Source organism: Coregonus lavaretus, assembly GCF_964263955.1.
Source record: "Coregonus lavaretus genome assembly, chromosome: 8".
In the NCBI taxonomy this organism is placed as follows: domain Eukaryota; kingdom Metazoa; phylum Chordata; class Actinopteri; order Salmoniformes; family Salmonidae; genus Coregonus; species Coregonus lavaretus.
The window spans coordinates 50,260,509-50,267,024 of NC_139995.1; positions in this window are offsets into that span (position 1 = coordinate 50,260,509).

Consider the following 6,516-nt stretch of genomic DNA (forward strand, 5'->3'; position numbering starts at 1 on the left):
AGCCCATTTCTGATATTTTTTCCACTAATTGTTCTTTTGACCAATCACATCAGATATTTTCAGAGCTGAACTGATTGGTCAAAAGACCAATTGGTGAAATAAAGATCAGCATGGGGCTGGCTGTGTAAACACAGCCATAGCTTTCGCCACCACACACCACATTCATATGATAATTACAGTCAATAACATATCTAAGGTTCCATGCTGGTTTGGTTTGAAAGAGGCTAATGATTGCAGGTGGGGGCATTTAAAGGCATAGCCCCGCCTCTTTCAGGTGGATGTGATCTGGTTGATTACATTGAATGAGGTGTGTGGTCACCAATAGGTGGCAGGCTCCCCTCCAGGGGTAGATTAGATTAGATTAAATGAGTTTATTAGTCACATGCGCAGGGTACAGTTACATTCTTATGCTTCGAGCTCCAACTGTGCAGGTCAAAAAAAGAGAAGTGAATGAGACAATAATATAAATTATAATAATATATACACATTCAAAACTGTAGCAATGATAAACGTTCATTGGGAGGGTGGAGGCAGGGTAAGGGGGGGGAGTAGGAAGTCAGAGGGGCAGGAGGGGGACAGGGGGAGCAGGTAGCTGTCTGTTCAGCAGCCTGATGCTCTGGGGGTGGAAGCTATTGGCCAGTCTGACAGTTCTTGCCATGATACTCCTATACTGCCTGCGTCTGAGTGACGGAAGCGGGGAGAACGAGCCGTGGCTTGGGTGGGAGGAGTTTTGTACAGAAAGTATTTGAAAATATACAGATACAATTACTCAAATACACTCCCATGTATTTAAAATAGTATTTGAAATAAGTATTTGAAAATACTATCAAATACAATTTGGTAGACTTTGGTTTTTACAAAAAAACATTAAAATACTTAAAACCTCTTAAATGTAACTACATGTAATCCCCGAAAGTAATTATTTATCATGAGAGGACCATAAACAATAACTAGTAATGCTGCATACTCCAAGAAAGGTTCAAATCTCACCTTTCTGTAAAAAAAAATTATAAACTGCTGAGATGTAGTCACTTTTAAAGACACAAGCTCAAGTACACAGTAGAAATATGATTTTTTTTAAAGAAATATATTTCCTATTCAACAATTACTGTATGAATAAGGCTTGAAATTACTTATATGTGTGATGAGGTGGTGTTGAAGGAGTCAGGCGCAGGAGGGTAAATCACAGAATAACAGACTTTAATCCGTAAAATACAGGTTTACGCAGAAATGCGTCAAACACACTCCAGGGCACAAAACAGGCACACAGGAAAATACTCCCATCGATACAAAATACACGCGCTCCACCGAGCTTAACTAAACTCCACAATAAACAATCACCCACACAGACAAGGAAGCAGAGGGAACACTTATACAATGACAAATGAGGGAATAAGGACCAGGTGTGTGTGATTGAAGACAAGACAAATGGAGTGATGATAAATGGATCGGCAGTAGCTAGTAAACCGGTGACGCCGAACGCCCGAAACAAGGAGGGGAGGCAGCCTCGGCGGAAGTCGTGACAATATGCTTTTCTAAAGATAATATAATGAAATTATAAAACCACTAACTTTAAGATTTCACCTTGCTTATAACTGTAAAATACATATTTGTATGTTTAGTGGTAGAGAACATGTGCATGTTTTCTAAAGGTCTCTCTTGAAACGTCTGCCCCCACCGCTGTGAACTTCACACAGAGCTCTGGCTTCCTGAACTCGTTAGGAACTCGCCTTTCATCTCATATTAATCTTGTCCGTCTATGATAAACAGTGTTTTTTATTTAAAATCTATGAATTATTTTAGATTAATGGCTACAAATCAATATCTGAATGTGCTACAGCGACAAAACCACTCTCTCCTGCTGCACTACCATGTAAGGGTTGCAGACAAGTGCTTTGTCAGTGGCTGTGACGTAGGGTTCATAGACAGTCGGAATGAATTGGTAGGAGGGACATCCCAGCTTCAAGTGGTTTCAGATTTCACATCCTACGTCACACAGGCGCAAAAAATATACTACTGTGTTCGTGGGAGCCAGGGCTATTGCTCAATGCAAGCCAAATTGCGGTCAGAACCGATACCAGAATCACGCAGATCCCCTAAACAGGGGACTTTACATCTATAAAAGTACTTGTTTTGGGCTGAGTATTTGAACCCATGTATTTGAACCCAGGGGGCTAAACCTCATTTACTGCATTTCTATACAATAAAAAAAACTTTAAAATGCTATTTGGAGTACAGCAAAAACAAGCAAAAATGACCCCAGCCATTATCACCTTGGCTGCTGTAGGTTCATTCACCTCAGTCCATCTACAACAGGTCTGCCCAACTCTCTTCCTGAAGATCTACTGTCCTGTGGGTTTTCAGTCCAACCCTAATTTAACACACCTGATTCTACTTATTAGATGCTCAACAAGACCTTAACTTGCTGAATCAGATATGCTAAATTAGGGTTAGACTGAAAACCTACAGGACAGTAGATCTCCAGGAAGAGGGTTGGGCAGCCCTGATCTACAAACACACAGCCTATTAGCTATACAATTGTACTGTTATACCCCTGAAAGGGGGAAATATGAGAAATGATTCACACTGACATGTAGCATCAGCGATGAAACGGAAACGTATGACATTTTGTTCCAACGGTGTTGTTTGCATTTTGATTGTATTTTAATGTAGGCCTATAAGACAGATAGGCCATGTGGAGATGTTCATATTGAAACATATATCTTTTTTTCTCCTAACTTGTTTGATAAGATTAGCACAGATTTAATTAGGTGACCCAACATGGTGCCCCGACCCCAAGTTTGGGAACCACTGTACTAACCTCCCTCTCTGCTTGCTTCCTTTCTCTCTCTGTCTCCTCTGTTTCCTCCTGCATGCATTGCAGCCTGCCTCAGCTACACCACTGAGTGCCACATCACTGTCTGTCTCAGTAGCCTACTCTCTGTAAAGCAATGTTCTTATGAGAACTTAGTAGCTTATTTTTTGCTCCTGCTGAGGTAGGCTCCATTTAACGTTAGCTTCTTACTTCATCCTTCTAGTTGCTAGTAATACTAGCCAGAGCCCATCAACGTTACTTCAATAGAAGTCTAGGCCGGCAGCTAGCCACCTGACTGATTTACATATCTATAAGAGACTATTTACCAGTTTTGCACTATTTCTCAGAGAGTCCATTTTTGTTTGTTTGGGGGGATGTCTGTAGACACGGCAGGTTTGGCGGATGCCAGGAGAAGTTTGGTGGAGGAGGAATAATGGTCTGGGGCTGTTTTTCATGGTTAGGGCTAGGCCCCTTAGTTCCAGTGAAGGGAAATCTTAACGCTACAACATACAATGACATTCTAGACGATTCTGTGCTTCCAACTTTGTGGCAACAGTTTGGGGAACGCCCTTTCCTGTTTCAGCATGACAATGCTCCCGTGCACAAAGCGAGGTCCATACAAAAATGTTTTGTCGAAATCAGTGTGGAAGAACTTGACTGGCCTGCACAGAGCCCTGACCTTAACCCCATCGAAAACATTGACTGCGAGACAGGCCTAATCGCCCAACATCAGTGTCCGACCTCACTAATGCTCTTGTGGCTGAATGGAAGCAAGTCCCCTCAGCAATGTTCCAACATCTAGTGGTAAACCTTCTCAGAAGAGTGGTGGCTGTTTTAGCAGCAAATGGGGGGGACCAACTCCATATTAATGCCCATGATTTTGGAATGAGATGTTCGATGAGCAGTTGTCCACATACTTTTGGTCATGTAGTGTATGTTGTTACGGCTATGATTACATGCTCCCCTGTGGTCACAGCAGGTAAACTGAGCTGAGGCACGCTCCATAACTTGTTTCCATTTCAGAACCAGTACTATCCACTTATTCTTGCTCAGTAAAACCCAATAGTCTCGGGGGATTTAGGACCTTTAGGAGACCACAGGCCGGTCACGCCCTGTCTATGGGGGCAGTGTCAGGGTAGCTATGAATCACTGCTGTTATTCACTTGTCTGCATTTATATCAAAGTCTCTTCGGTTATGTATACGGTGCATTAATGTTGGATGTGGGAATGGGAAGATGGCATCCAAAAGATGTACAGGAATGTCCTATGAATCGGTCCTATTTTTAGCAGGTAACACGTGTGTGTGTTGATAAACTAGAGGAAGCTAAAATGATCCACCTTTTATTTGAGCGGTGCATGTGTGTGTGCGTTGTTATATTGACATCCATATAGTGATAGACTCTCTCTCTCTTTCCCGATCACTGACACGCATACAGTAATTATCAGGCAAAATATTTAGACCTATGTTGTACGGAGAACTTATAAAAAATGTATTTCACATGACTGATGCACATGACTCAACTTCCAAGGCAGGAGCACGTGTTTCCCTTTCCCAGAATTCCCAGTATGTCACTGTGAACTCGTCCCATGCTCTTTGGTCCTGTACGTTTCTTTCCCCTGTTATCAATTCCCTTGTCACACAGCACAGGTGGCATAGAGAGAGTAAAGATTCATTTATACCCTATTAGCTATGCAAAATGGTGATCATGCATAGTTACGTAGCAAAAATACGCAGACATGTGCAGCCCCGCAATTATATAAACTTGACGGAAGTGCACAGGATTGCCATTTTGCGTAGCTAATTGTAGTTATTGCGTTGCGTACATATGTAAGGTATAAATCAGGCTTAAATAACTGGAACCTGTTCCTTAACCACCAACATGTGTTAAAGTCCCCTTTGTGTATAGAATGAGTAAGCTCATCAGGCAAAAACAACAGATCAATATCGAACTTGCATAACATTTCAATAAATACATTATTTGTCATCCAAAAAATAATTTAAATTGTCAAAAAAGGTGACTTGAACACCGACCCTTAAAACCCTGTTGTTGAATTGTAGTTGATTTCTGGGTTAAAATGAGAGCAAAACTGCATATGTTGATGATTTATTTGATGACGATTAATTTTAGCAAAATTAATCATGTTTTTATCTAAACTTTATGCAAATTCAACCAACTAGGTATGTCGATACAATGTAATTATGGTGACAAATAAAGTTTAAATAATGAAGAAACAAAATGTAATCATCCAGTATTGCCTGGAGGGTTGTCACAGACTTGTTCAATGTTATCAGGTGTATGACTAAAGGTACTGCATAACCATGATGTCATTTCAAATGTTGGCCGGGACATGTGACAGTGAGCCATAGAAAGCAAGGTTGCCCAAACTCTCCTGAGCAGGAACAGATATTTTAGAGTAGAACATGATGCAAAAACACCCTGCAGCTGATATTTTTTTGGGGGGGGGCGAACTGTTTGTGCTCTGACAAAGTCAAATAGATTGGGTGTAACTCTCTCTTGTGTAGATACTGAATATCACCAAAAGACAGCTTCACAAAATATGCCTGTGATGGCTTCTTTGTAGTGGGTATGTGACACTGTCTTGTTTGTGAGACATGAGAAGTTTCAAGACCCTCTTCATTCTGAACATAAAAACTCCCCACATAGCCTTGTAGAAACCGTTTTACACGTAAGAAACATTTATCTGGGTGAGTATGACCAATATAAACTCCAACCTCAAGGGGGAGCCACACTAGGCTCTTGTTCTTTTCCTCTGCCCTTTACTTACCTCAGTGAATAAGTCGTGAAAAATATCCCACTACTGCCAACAGTTGGAAACAAAGTAACCTGAGGCCTGTTCTGCCCTTAACGCAAGGGCCTGTGTATGTCACACACAGAGGGGCAGGGGGAAAGCCATACATGGATGCACTGGATACCAGCACAGAGCCATGTGCTTAGTGAGCCTCCTCTTCCATGTCATCTTTTTAACCCTTGCCCTGCAACTAAGTGGAGAGGTGCTGAAAGTCCACCAGACTATCTAATGCATGCCTCTGTTTCATTGTGGAGGTTCAAGCACCACAGCGTTCTCCATTTCTCTGGTTATAGCTGGCACAACTTTTTCTAATAATAGCACAATGGAACTCATTAATTACAAAGTTTGTGCATTTGTTTAGAAAAAATAAAAGTCACACTCTTACATTACAGGGGAGGGATAACTATATGCATTTTTGTGCATCTAACAAATTGGAAATGCATGTTTTACACTAGTTCACAAAATATAATCAGACTATGTAAATGTAAAACCTATACATCAATTTCTTGACAGTTGAAAAAACCCACAACATAAACCACCAATACATTGAGCATTTTTACCCATTTGTACAAAATCTTTGGTTTTATTTGTTTTTGTTGCCTGCTTTCAGTAGTTGTGAAAGCTATACAATTCTAAGGATACATGTGGAAAGGGACTGAACCCAGTGCTCTTGTTAGCTCTCCAGAGGGCTACTGAAGCCATAGCAGGGGACAGTTCCAGGGTTGCACGATAACAGCCAATTATATGACCTTTGCACTGCTTTGGGAGAGTGATAAAAATACAGATGCTTGATTTGTCTTTGTGGTGTAGTATTGTGCAGTCTGGACACAGTGCTTCAAGAGTTGTTTTATTCCCTTACTCCTTGTATTGGTTGGCGGTGGGGAGAACAT